Source organism: Hyla sarda, chromosome 4 (assembly GCF_029499605.1).
Source record: "Hyla sarda isolate aHylSar1 chromosome 4, aHylSar1.hap1, whole genome shotgun sequence".
NCBI lineage: Eukaryota > Metazoa > Chordata > Amphibia > Anura > Hylidae > Hyla > Hyla sarda.
The window spans coordinates 122416477-122431317 of NC_079192.1; positions in this window are offsets into that span (position 1 = coordinate 122416477).

The window sequence follows — 14841 nt, forward strand, 5'->3', positions numbered from 1 at the left end:
CAATACATTCATAGGCTCTGGGGATTTACACTTTAAAGCTTGCAAGGACCCCATTCTCCTTCCTACAATACAATGTGGAATCTTTCCATGGAGCTGTTAAGTATTTTGTCCCACCACTCCCTTCCAGGACAGAGGATGTGAATATATTCCCTGTGGGCACACCCAGATTCCAATTATCTGTAGCCTAAATCTATACTGAATGGCAAATTACACAGCGATCAACCATAACATTAAAACCAATTGCCTAATGTTTTGTAAGCTCTTTCATGCTGCCAGGGCAGACTACCTGAAGGTGTCTGGTGGTATGTGGCACCAAAACATGAGCAGCAGATCCTTTTATGGCCTTCATGGGGATTGGATGGATTGGACTTATTTTTCAAGCATATCCCACAGATGCTCGATCAGATTGAGATCTTAGAAATTAATGTCAACTCTTCAAACTCAAACTCTTTGTCCTCTTGCTCAAACCTTTCATGAACAATTATTATCCTGCTGAAAGAGGTCATAAGGAAAAGTAATGCCATTAAGAGGTCTACTTGGTCTGCAATAATGTTAAAGCGGGACTCTGGTGGAAACAAGTGGAAAACAAATGTTTTCAAATCAACTGGTGCCATAAAGTTAAACAGATTTATAAATGGCTTCCAGTACTTATTAGCTGCTGTATACTACAGAGGAAGTTGTGTAGTTTTTTTTAGTCTGACATCAATGCTCTCTGCTGACACCTCTGTCCGTGTCAGGAACTGTCCAGATTAGAAGCATATCTTATATTAATCCTCTCCTCAAATTAACATGCATGTGAATGCCAGGACCCAAGATTTCCAAGGAAAGCATCGTCCAGAGTATGAGGCCATGTTCATAAGACCAAAAATGGGAGAAATGTCTGCCCAGAAAATACAGGCGGACATTACGCACATTTGCTTGATTCAGTGGCACTGACTTCTCAGAAATGCACTGTTTTCATAGACTGCAATTAATTTCCGAGCAGAATCCGCAGAAACCTCGAACCGTTCACACCAGAATTGGGATTTCTGCAGCATTAATATGTACATCAATAGGATTCTGCTGCAGAGGAATTTCCAAGCAGAATATTCACACTGAATTCCGGAAATTCCGCCACGTGAACCGAGCCTTACACTTCCTCTGCCAGCATGTCTTTTTTCCTTTGTGCATTCTAATACCACCTCTTCCCCAGGTAAGTGATGCACATGAACCCACCCATCCACATCATGTAAAAGAAAATACAATTCATCTGACCAGGCAACCTCCTTCCATTGCCCCATGGTCCAGTACTGATGCTCACGTGTCCATTGTTGGTGCTTTTATCAATAGACAGGGGGCAAACAGGGTATTCTGAATGATCTCTGGCTATGCAGCAGAATTCAGTGTAAATAAATGTACTAAAATAGTTCTGGCTAAATTTACATCAAAGATTAGTGAAATAATTGTTTATACACTGCTCAAAAATATAAAGGGAAAACTAAGATAACACATCCTAGATCTGAATGAATGAACTAATCGTATGAAATACTTTTGTCTTTACATAGTTGAATGGAAATCAAATTTATCAACCCATGGAGGTCTGGATATGGATTCACACTCAAAATCAAAGTGGAAAACCTCACTACAGGCTGATCCAACTTTGATGTAATGTCCTTAAAACAAGTCAAAATGAGGCTCAGTAGTGTGAGTGGCCTCCACGTGCCCGTATGACCTCCCTACAATGCCTGGGCATGGTCCTGATGAGGTGGCGGATGGTCTCCTGAGGGATGTCCTCCCAGACCTGGACTAAAGCATCTGCCAACTCCTGGACAGTCTGTGGTGCAACGTGGCGTTGGTGGATGGAGCGAGACATAATGTCCTAGATGTGCTCAATCGGATTCAGGTCTGGGGAACGGGCGGGCCAGTCCATAGCATCAATGCCTTCCTCTGGCAGGAACTGCTGACACACTCCAGCCACATGAGGTCTAGCTTTGTCTTGCATTAGGAGGAACCCAGGTCCAGCATATGGTTTCACAAGGGGTCTGAGGATCTCATCTCAATACCTAATGGCAGTCAGGCTACCTCTGGCAAGCACATGGAGGGCTGTACTGCCCCCAAAGAAATGCCACCCCACACCATTACTGACCCACCGCCAAACCGGTCATGCTGGAGGATGTTTTAGGCAGCAGAATGTTCTCCACGGCGTCTCCAGACTCTGTCACGTCTGTCACATGTGCTCAATGTGAACCTTCTTTCATCTGTGAAGAGCACAGGGCGCCAATGGTCAATTTGCCAATCTTGGTGTTCTCTGGCAAATGCCAAAGTCCTGCACGGTGTTGGGCTGTAAGCAAAACCCCCACCTGTGGACGTCAGGCCCTCATACCACCCTCATGGAGTCTGTTTCTGGCTGTTTGAGTGGACACATGCACATCTGTGGCCTGCTGGAGGTCATTTTGCAGGGCTCTGGCAGTGCTCCTCCTTGCACAAAGGAGGAGGTAGCAATCCTACTGCTCGATTGTTGCCCTCATACATCTCCTGATGTACTGGCCTGTCTCCTGGTAGCACCTCCATGCTCTGGACACTACGCTGACAGACATAGCAAACCTTCTTGCCACAGCTCGCATTGATGTGCCCTCCTGGATGAGCTGCACTACCTGAGCCACTTGTGTGGGTTGTAGACTCCGTCTCATGCTACCACTAGAGTGAAAGCACCGCCAGCATTCAAAAGTGACCAAAACATCAGCCAGGAAGCATAGGAACTGAGAAGTGGTCTGTGGTCACCACCTGCAGAACCACTCCTTTATTGGGGGTGTCTTGCTAATTGCCTATAATTTCCACCTGTTGTCTGTTCCATTTGCCCAACACCATGTGAAATTGATTGTCAATCAGTGTTGCTTCCTGAGTGGACAGTGTGATATCACAGAAGTGTGATTGACTTGGAGTTACATTGTGTGGTTTAAGTGTTCCCTTTATTTTTTTGAGCAGTGTATTTTATGACTAAAACCATTGAATGGAACTTAAAGGATTACCCCTTCTAGTGTAGGGTCTTGAACCTGGTGTTACTTGTCCCAGCTAAGAGCACAGTATACAGAGTAAAGGGCAGGGACGTCTCTTTTCTCAAGGCGCTGGTTCATTGAATGGTATTATTTATGAGCCAGAGCTTTAAATATGAATGATAGCCGTGAAGCTGAGAAACTGGAGCAGGAAACACTGAGGGCTGTGCATGCATTCTCTCTCTATGATGTCATGGTAATGGCTGACAAAAGGGACCGGCTACATGCATTCCTCTACTGAACACCAGAGAAGGGAATTGCTATATGTATCCCCACACAATTACACAGGAGTCAAGTTGTCAGTGATACATTATTGTTCTTATTTTGGACATTTGTGTTTATTTAGTTTTTTGCCTCAATTTTTTATCAATTTGTAGAAGTTATAAGCCCGATGAGATGAAATGATGGGCAATTGTGAAGTTTTTTTCCCTATTATTTTTAGACTCTAGGACAGTGGTTTTATTATGTGCCTCCTGGTGTAGCAAAACTACAACTCCCAGCATGCCCGGACAGCCAACGGCTGTCCGGGCATGCTGGGAGTTGTAGTTTTGCAACAGCTGGAGGTCCACAGTTTGAAGACTACTGCGGTAGAAGATTTTAAAGTGAAGTTATAATCCAGATGCAGGGATGTACACACACAGACTCAAAAGGGGGCTTTAAAGGGGTACTCCGGCGCTTAGACATCTTATCTCCTATCCAAAGGATCTGCCACTGGGGACCCCCATGATCTTGCACGCAGCACCCCATTTAAAATCAGTCCCCGGAGCATGTTTGCTCCGGGTCTGATTACCGGCGACCACGGGGCAGGTGGCGTGTGATGTCACGCCTCCGCCCCCGTGTGACGTCACGCTCCACCTCTCAATGCAAGCCTATGGGAGGGGGTGTGACAGCTGTCTTTGGATAGGGGATACGATGTCTAAGCGCCGGAGTACCCCTTTAATGCACCTGCCCTATAATGCCCTGACTGATTGGGACCTCTATGGGGTGATGCGGGTCCTATTCAGTTGACATGACTGCCGGAGGTCCCTTACATCAGGAATTGTGTTGTGTTAACATATTTAAGGTTTTTATAAACTTTTTTTATTTATTTAGAAGTGCCTTTTTTTTTTTTTTTAAACTTGAGCACCTGCCCCCCCAAAATGTCTGTGCACGTCCCTGTTCAGATGTGAAGCCGACTAGTGATAACACAGATATAACAGCACCTTTATGTGAGGGAAGGCAAAGTCAAAATCAGTGGCTTCCTGTATCTGAAGACATCAATATGGCACACATAGCATATTATATGTGCTGCAGCTCCCCGGGCATATTAAAGGGGTACTCCAGTGGAAAACTTTTTTTTTTTTCAACTAGTGCCAGAATGTTAAACAGATTTGTAAATTACTTCTATTAAAAAATCTTAATCCTTCCAGTACTTATCAGCTGCTGAATACTACAGAGGAAATTCTTTTCTTTTTGGAACACAGAGCTTTCTGCTAACATCATGACCACAGTGCTCTCTGCTGACATCTCTGTCCATTTTAGGAACTGTCCAGAGCAGCATATGTTTTTTTATGGGGATTTTCTCCTACTCTGGACAGTTCTTAAAATGGACAGAGGTGTCAGCAGAGAGCACTGTGGTTATGATGTCATCAGAGAGCTCTGTGTTCCAACAAGAAAATAATTTCCTCTGTAGTATTCAGCAGCTAATAAGTACTGGAAGGATTAAGATTTTTTTAATAGAAGTAATTTACAAATCTGTTTAACTTTCTGGCACCAGTTGATTTAAAAAAAAAAGTTTTCCACCGGAGTACCTCTTTAAACATTTTTCTATCCTTATGCCAGCGTTTGGTTGGCATTCATCTACGCCATTTTTTTTATGCACCTAAAAATGATGCATGGCTCAGTTTTGAGCATTCTTCAAGCCATTTATGTCTTTTTACAGCTATTTTCTATGTAGAGTTTCAGAATCTTGGAGCATTTTGTAAATCTCCTGCAATATTAGTACAAGATGATGGCTGGTCAGCACGTATACGGAAAAGACAGAGGTCCAAGAAGGGAAGAACCACCAAAAGAATAAAATAATGCCAGTCTATGGCACAGAAGTAGGGTATGTATCCCCTTATGTGGTGGGGTTGGTGGAAACTGTTTAACCATGGGAGTGATCTGACGGTAAGATGCGGTGCTGCAGGAAGTTTTCAGATCCACACACTTGCTCTGCAGGTCTGTCTGCAAACATAAACTTGTGTAATAAAAACTGAGACTTGAGCTTTGTTACAGTGACAGGATGAATGTCCACATTGGCTACGTCTCTGTTGCAGTCTATTGAGGTGTGAACACATACAGTGAAACCTCTACAAAAGACCAACTCTTTGAGAACACAACAACTTACCAGATTTAGTGTGGCAGGTTTAAGTTCAACTTCATTTATCCATTTTTTTTAGACCTCTCTCCTGAAAAATGACTGCAAAGATTTTGAGTCAAAAGTCAAATACACTCAGAAAATGACCCACTATCTGACTACGATCAGGTCCATGCCAGCCATAGGCGTGAACAGCATGAGTGTCTGTCCGTGCAGAGATGCGATTGCTGCTGATTTCAGCTTGAAAAATTTGTATCTGTGCCATAGAGGCACTAATTGTGAATCGTCAATCCGGAATCTTTGGAGATTATAATATAGACAGTGCACTGTGTATAGTAGATAACACAATGGAGGGCAGTGCACTGTTGCAAATGGAGCTGTATAGGGTGAAGGTTTGGGCTGGAAAGTGGCAGATGAGGTACAACACTGATGAATTAGAGGTTATGCACACAGGGAGTAAAAATGAAGACTGGGAATATGTATTAAATGAAGTTTTAGTCAACAGTAAATCTAGCCGTAGTGACCAGTGTCGGGCAGCTGCTGCCAAGGCAAATAAAATCATGGGGTGCATTAAAAGGGGCATAGATGCCCACGACAAGGAAATAATTCTACCGCTGTACAAATCACTAGTCAGACCACACATAGAATACTGTGTACAGTACTGGGCACCAGTGTACAAGAAAGTTATAGTTCAAAGACGGGCAACCAGAGTAATAAAGGGAATCGGAGGACTACAGTACCCAGAAAGATTATCAGAATTAGGGTTATTTAATTTAGAAAAAAGATGACTAAGGGGCGACCTAATAACTATGTATAAATATATCAGGGGACAGTACAGAGATCTCTCCCATGATCTATTTACAACCAGGACTGTATCTATAACAAGGGGGAATCCTCTACACCCCCCCCTCCTATGGGGCAATTGGCATCAGCCACATTCTTTTGGATTAAAACAGTGGGGACACAATAGGGATATAAGTGTCTTTTTTAACCTCATGAACTACGTTACTGTAAATCATCTTTATCAGAAAACACATAGGGGGAGATTTATCAAAACCCGTGCAAAGGAAAAGTTGCCCAGTGTCCCATAGCAACCAATCAGATCGCTTCTTTCATTTTACTGAAGCCTTGTTAAAAATGAAAGAAGCGATCTGATTGGTTGCTATGGGCGACTGGGCAACTTTTCCTCTGGACAGGTTTTGATAAATCTCCCACATAATGTAAACCTCTATGCTATGGGGGCCTATGGAATGGAGGAGCAGAAATTTGACAGTCACACGCCGACTCCAAAAATAGCAAGCACCATGCAATAAGACCGTCTTGGTAAATTCCTCCACTGTGTTTTAATGCATGTTGCACTGTTTTTGGTTTTGTGTTTTTCAAAAAAAAATTTGATTAAAGGATTTCTACTGAAATGTGAAAAAGTAAAAAACAAAAGAGAAAAGCAGAAACAACAAAACCTGCTACACACATTTACACATGTATTTTTTTTTAGCATAAAGAAAACAATGAAGGACTATGGGAGAAAACCATTCACTAAATTGATGTAAAAACAATGCACCAACCGCATGCTGTATATTTCAGTAATTGCCACTGATCTCCAGAACGTACCACAAGTGAAGAATGCGCCCCCTATGCGCTTTTTCTCCACATCTAAAACCGTGGTCGACCACGGTTTTAGGTCCGCTTGTAAAAGCGCATACGGGGCAAAGATGAGCCGACCGGACAGAACGTTTCACTGCGGTCGGCTCATTGAAATGAATTACATACAGGAGCGCATAGAAAGGCATACGTATGGGGGAAAACGTAATGGGAACCCAGCCTAACTCTGCTTTTACCATACTATGTATATAAGCCCTGCGTTTAAAAATTAAAGGGGTACTCCACGGAAAACCTCTTATCCCCTATCCAAAGGGATCCCCACGATCTCCGGCCTGGCAGCATCAGAGTTGGCGTCTGGAACACAAAAGCTTGGATCTTTCGCGTTCGCAATGTCTTGTCTATGGGAGGGGGCATGAATGCTAGTACGTAGCAGTCACACCTCCTCCCATAAACATGAATGGGGGGGGGGGGTGGCGGCTGTGTTCGCCAGTCGCAGGGCACGGAGCAGAGTTCGCTCCGCGCCCTGAATGACAGGGGTGCCGCAGCAGAGGGAGCCCTGTGATTAGACATCTGATCCCTTATCCTTTGGATAGGGAATAAGATGTTTTCAGCGCAGTACCCCTTTAAGGAATTATTAATATGTGACTGGCTTTATTTGACCCTAAGTAGTTGCGGCCCTAAACATAGTTTTGCAACAGCTGGAGTAACACTGATCTACATAATCATTTTAAAAGGAAATGCTTAAAAAAAAAAAAAAAAACTGAATGGACCTAACGGTTCACTGGTTTTGTCATAGCTGCAGCCTTACACTCAGGATGGGTGTAGTTACCTCTATTGTTCCTTAAATAATGGTAAACTCCTCAAATATCTGCTCGCTCTTGGCCTGCCTCCAGCTCCGTGTTCACAGATACAGCTGCATGGTCTGCTTACCAACACATGAATGTGATTATAGGTGGAGTCCTTCCTTGCTGAACATAAAAGGAACTGCAGTTTGTTAAGCATTCTGCAGTCATCCAGATAAAGTGTAAACTTACAGACCTAAGCGAATGGCCGCATCTGGAAGGCATATGCATACGTATCATATCTATACGCCTGCAAAGTTAAGTGATTTTTGTGATAGAATGCCGATTAAAATTAAAGGACCATCAGGGGCTCATCTTATATCTCTGACTGTACTTAACAGATGTTTCCTGCTGATCCCATTACTACATCCAGCACCTCTATGTGCATTTACACACGTTCTTGCGTATATTTATTTACTTTTGTCAGTCCTTTAAGCCCTTGTATCTAGGAGCAGGGCGGTAGTCTGAGTATTTCTGACACATATAAGTCTTTAGAAGACAGATGCTTCATATAAAGGTAATTTAGGTTTACCTAGTGTCCGCCTAAACCGCTAAGTACAAAGGATATAAAGTACAAAGCCCACAGTGGCCCACAGCTAGACCCCATTCCCGCTGCGCTTATTAAAGGAAAACTATGACTTATTGTCAGGACATAGTCAGATGTGTTCAGGAAGTGATATGTGGAGTCTGCTCTAAAATTAGAAGCAGGTGGCGGGGTTCCAGCCCTATTGTTCTGATTATATATATATATATATATATATATATATATATATATATCTCATGTGTGTATTGTCCTGTTCACAGCAGTTCCACCCATCTCCATACAAGAGCCAGCCATTGTTGTACAACTACTAGATTCAGACAATATTCATATATCAATTACGTAATGAAAATGGGTTTCCTGCTGTCCTACTCGCTCGAAAAAACAGAAAAGGACCATGGGTAGATGAAGTGGCATGGCACCATTTGGTTGTAGTGATATGCCACCAATGTCTGTGGTCAATGCACTTCTTAACCTTGAGCCAGTGTTTCTCAACAAGGGGGACTTAGGCTGTGGCAAAACTACAAATCCCAGCATGCCCAGACAGCCTTCGGCTGTCTGGGCATGCTGGGAGTTGTAGTTTTGCCACAGCTGGAGGCACTCTGGTTGGGAAACACTTACTTGAACAGTATCTGACTAGTGTGTGAAAGGCTGGATATATGTGTTTGTGGTGGATGTATCTGATTTTGACCATTGATCTAGAAGGAAAGGAAATAAAGGAATAAATCATAATTTTTCATACTGTACATAGTGGTACACTATAATGACTTGTTACGCTCAACTAGTGTTGCTTACGAATATTCGCAATTTTATTCGCGAATATCACATATTCTCGAATTTGCGAATATTCGCGAATATAGCACTATATATTTGTAATTACGAATATTGTTTTTTTTTTTCTTTCTTCACAGTACACATCACAGTGATCATCCCTCTCTGCTTCCAGCTTGTGTGGTGTAAAGAAGGCTCTAATACTACTGTGTGAGACTGGCGTGCGAATTTTCGCATATGCAAATTTTTGTATATGCTAATTTCCGCATATGCTAATTTTTGCATACGCAAATTTTCGCATATGCGAAAATAAAATGCGAATATTACGAATATGCGAATTTAGCGAATATATGACGAATATCTGTCCATATATTCGCGAAATATCGCGAATTCGAATATGGCCTATTCACAGTGCAAAATAAAATGATTGTAGGCAAGAGAGTGGAAAAGCTAAGGATACATTCTCTGTAATGTCTGCTAGGTACAGTTGTATGGAGAAAAAAAAAAACGGAGCACAATCTACTTGTCCCTCATGACAATCCACTTGTCCTGGTACACAAAATAATTTTAACCAAAATAGTATGTAAATAAGGTCTTTATTAGTATATTTATTTACTTTTTGCACTTTAGTTTTTTCCTCTTTGCTCTATAATAGCCATAACTCTTATTTTTCCATTTACAGACCCATATGAGGGCTTGTTTTTTGTGGGACCAATTGTACTTTGTAATGACTCCTTTCATTTTTCCATAACGTATGCTCCTAAACCCCCCAAAAAAAGGTGAAATTGAAAAAAAAAAAAGCAATTTAGCAAATTTGGAGTTTTTTTTCTTTTTTACGCCATTCACCTTGTGGTCAAACTAACATGTTATTTTAATACTTTAGGTCGGCCCGATTACAGCAATACCAAAGTTGTTTAGTTTCCTTCATGTTTTACTCATCTAAAAAAATTCTAAGCAATCAGCTGGGGGCCGCCAGGTATGATGCGGGCTGGAGTCAGGAGCCCGCTCCGTACACTCTGAGCGCCGCTGTAATAAAATCAGAGGGGGGTGTCAGTCCGGTTCTGCTTGCCCGAAGCAGGGCTAAATGCATAAAAAATTTACCTGCCCAGTGCCAGGAACTGTATGTCCTGGGCGTCGGGCAATAGGATTTCTACATCCCTGTAGGTACCTTGCTGAATGGGTTTGAGCCGAGTCACAACTGTAAGTACTATACACAAAGAAGGTGGGCTCAGCTTATATACCATCACTAGGGTGCTATCACATGTATCAATACTAAACACTGTACAAAGAGCAAAAAAAGAGATACAGTAATGGATGAACTCCTGCTTATTCTAAAATATAATACCTTTATTACATATATCAAATAATACAAGACAACTCAGAATCACATTTAAAAACACCTAAAAAGGCACCAAGGCCTCCACACACAGGGGGGGAACCACAAAAATGAGCCCCTCCCAGGACACACGCAAATTAAATAATTACACTATACCACCTAGCCTAATAAAATACAATGTATCTCAAGTATATAAGTAATCATAAAACATAGCCTTACTCCTGAAAAATAGATAATACAACCTGCACCCAGTATCTGGATATGCAGAACACAGGAGAAAGCAAACGGGTGGTTACCTCCATCTATCACTCCACTGCCTTGCTTTCTCCTGTGAGAAAGATCATAATACAAAATTGTGAATGTGCGCCATGTCTGTTTTTTCTACCAGGATTCACATTGTGTATTCTATCCCCTCCTTTTTTTTTTTTTTTTGTTCCACTTGGCCTGCACTCCTCCCCACCCCCTCAGACCAACCCTATATAAGTAGCAGACAGCTACACATGGGCCCTTTCATTTTCTAGCAGTCTCCCAGTTTGACTGGGAGCACATGGTAAATGTGCTGTTACACCTTGTTTACACTGGTGTGGTGCTGTGCGGCGTCCGTTGCTGCCATGTCTGCGGGGGGGGGGGGTGCGGCCTGGTGACTGGTTTGGGTGGCACTGGGGCCGCTCTGCCAGTGGGTCGTTCCCCCTGTGGGCACTGGTGTCGCGGCGGTGGTGGTCGCCGCCCGGTGCTACACCATTTTATGCTAGGGATGTTAGGGACCCACTCTAAATAGGTGGCCTTGACGTGGCGAGTGGGCTTGTACTTTTTGATCAAAACGTATATACTAACAACCTGTTAGTCTTTGATATTATGCTGAGAAGCAATCAGATCATTATACAAGATTGTAGATGTGCACCATGTCTGTTTTTTCTACCAGGATTCACTTATATACTTGAGATACATTGTATTTTATTAGGCTAGGTGGTATAGTGTAATTATTTAATTTGCGGGCGTCCTGGGAGGGGCTCATTTTTGTGGGTCGTCCCCCCCCCCCCCCCCCCCTGTGTGTGGAGGCCTTGGTGCCTTTTTAGGTGTTTTTAAATGTCATTCTGAGTTGTCTTGTATTATTTGATATATGTAATATATATTCATATATTTTAGCATAAGCAGGTGTGCATCCATTTCTGTATCTCTTCTTGTGCTCTTTGTACAACTGTAAGTACAGCACTGGGCCTGGGTATACAATGATAATGAAGCCCTGGAGCATCATAGCCCCTTCTTTAAAGGGGTACTCCGGTGAAAAACTTTTTTTTTTTAATCAACTGGTGCCAGAAAGTTAAACAGATTTGTAAATTACTTCTATTTAAAACTCTTAATCCTTCCAGTACTTATTAGCTGCTGAATACTACGGAGGAAATTATTTTCTTTTTGGAACACAGAGCTCCCTGCTGACATCATGACCACAGTGCTCTCTGCTGACATCTCTGTCCACTTTAGGAACTGTCCAGAGCAGCATATGTTTTCTATGGGGATTTTCTCTTACTCTTGACACTTCTTAAAATGGACAGAGGTGTCAGCAGAGAGCACTGTGGTCATGATGTCAACAGAGAGCTCTGTGTTCCAAAAAGAAAATAATTTCCTCTGTAGTATTCAGCAGCTTATAAGTACAGGAAGGATTAAGATTTTTTAATAGAAGTAATTTACAAATCTGTTTAACTTTCTGGCACCAGTTGATTAAAAAAAAAAAAAAACTGGAGTACCCCTTTAATCTTCAAGTTAGAATTCAGACCAACACTAATCGATTGAGTCTATCCTAAGGAAAAGCCACCAGTGTTCAAAAAAATAAATATTAAAAACCTTTCATTTTTAAAGTGTCTGTCTAGTCACCACTCAAGGTGAATGATTTTATAGTTATGTTCATAGGGGTCCTCCTGATGTGAAACTTTAGAGAAGTATCATGAACAAAAACGTATCCCCAAGCCACAGGATAGGGGATAAGTTTTAGATCACTTAGGCCCCCAGCGATCTCCTGTATGGGGCCCCGGCTCTCCCCCACACAAAGCAGTGGCCGACATGCCCCCTCCATATATCTCTATGGGAGAGCCAAAGATAGCCAAACGCCTTTCCCGTAGAGATATATGGAGGGGGGGGGTGTCGGCTGCTGCTTCGTCCGGGGGTTCACACGCTCTTTCTGGGGAGAGCCGAGCTCAGTGCAGGAGATCGCGGGGTCCCCAGTGGTCGAACTCACTGCAATCTAAAATTTCCCCCCTTGCCTGTGGATAGGGGATTCATTTTTGTGCATAATATATCTCCTTTAATGCCTGATCTTTTTGTTTTCAAATTAAAGGGGTACTCCACTGCCTCAACGTTCGGTGAGTGCGGGCGCCGGGGCTTGTGATGTCACGGCCACACCCCCTCATGATGTCACACCATGCCCCCTCAATGCAAGTCTATGTGCAACTCAGAATGTTACTAATGCTGAGGCAGTGGAGTACCCCTTTAACTAAGCTGGTGCTGACTGTTTCCTGACTCCTTTTGCATGTGTATGGGTGTGGAGGTTGGAAGGGACAACTTTGTATGCTCACCTTTAGACTTGGTTTCCACACAGGTTTTTATCTGGCATTTTTGTGGAAAAGCTCCACTGCAGTTTTTGTGCCAAAGTCAGAAATAGATCCAGTAGGAAGGAGAAGTGTAAGTCCTTCCTTTATATGTCCTATTCCTTTTAAATCCACTTCTGGCTTTATCTCAAAAACTGCAGTGGCAGTATTCCAAAAAATGCCAGAAAAAACCTGTGTGGAAATCTAGCCTAAAAATGGGTTGTCCAGGATTAAAAACACTGCCCCTTTTATTTCTTTAATTTTTTTGCAAAAACAGCACCACTGCTGCACACGGGTTGTGTATAGTACTGCAGCTCAATCCCATTCACTTCAATGAAGTTGAGCTGTAAGACCAGACACAACCTGTGGACAGGAGTGGTTCTGTTTTTGCAAAAAAGGAGCATTTTTTTCCCAATCCTGGACAACCCTTTTAGGGCGCGTTCCCACCTGGTGTATACGCAGCATATTTCACGCTGTGCAAAATTTACGGCAGCAGTGGGAAATACGCTGCGTATTCCCTGCTCACTATACACACAGGGCTTTCCGGCGGCAGCCCTATGCGTGTAGTGAGTTTTGGAGGCGGGGCCATGTGTCGGCGTGACTGTGGCTTTTTGATTGATGGCATACTTAAGGATAGGCCATGAACTGCACATTCATTGAATAGTGGTAATTGCAGGTCTGCTCCCATTAAAGGGGTACTCTAGTGGAAAACAAATATTTGCACATCAATTGGCTCCAGAAAGTTAAACCGATTTGTAAATTAGTTCTATTTAACAATCGTAATGCTTCCAGTACATATCAGCTGCTGTATGCTCCAGAGGAAGTTGTGTAGTTCTTTTCTGTCTGACCACTGTGCTCTCTGCTGACACCTCTGTCCAGTGGTGTGACCCCCCCACGATCTCCCTATCCTTCGGATAGGGGTTAAGATGTTTTTAACGGAGTACTCCTTTAAGGCTCTTTTCACTTTATAATGCATGGTGCCGAACAGCTAATTGATAGGGTGGTGGGTATTTATTCTGTGGACATGAAATAAAGTCCCAGAAAACCCCTTTAATACCTTAGACCCAAGATTCAAAATTGGTGCTAGGATTAAATAAGACAAGACTTGGTTTCTTTTTCTTACGCTGAACACAACATATTCTTTCTGTCTATGGCTAATTCTACACTGTTTGCAGTAGTATGTTCACATGGTGTAATCTCCGCACAGAAAATTTCCATGCAGACATTCCACAGACAGTGGATCTCTCAGAAATGCGCCGTCTCATAGATGGCAATGCATTTCCAAGCAGAATCGAAAAAAGCATTGAACATGAACATTGATTTTAATGTTTTTTTATTCTGCTGCTCTGTTCACACAGCAGAATATCTGCTGCAGAAATTGCCGCAGAAATCCTGCCGTGTGAACAGAGCAGCAGAATAAAAAAACGTGAGTGAAAGGTATCTATAGCATGTCGGACACTGCTTTCCTATATGTGAGAGTGGTAGGTTCTGATTTGTATTTTTATGTGGATAAATGTCTAGTTTGTTATGTTGGTGCATTTAGTGACTTTATTAAAGGTTAAGTTTTAATTCTATGTCCCACAGTAATTAGTACCGTTATTTGGTAGCTCCCCCCCAATAGTTAAATAATTACTTACATAGGTAGGTAGATCGATACCCCCACAAGTAGGTAAATACGTTGTGTACTCAAGTAGAAAACAGACATAGCGCACATCTACAATCTTGCACAATGATCCAATTGCTTCTCAGCATAATATCAAAAACTAACAGGTTGTTAGTATATACCTTTTGATCAAA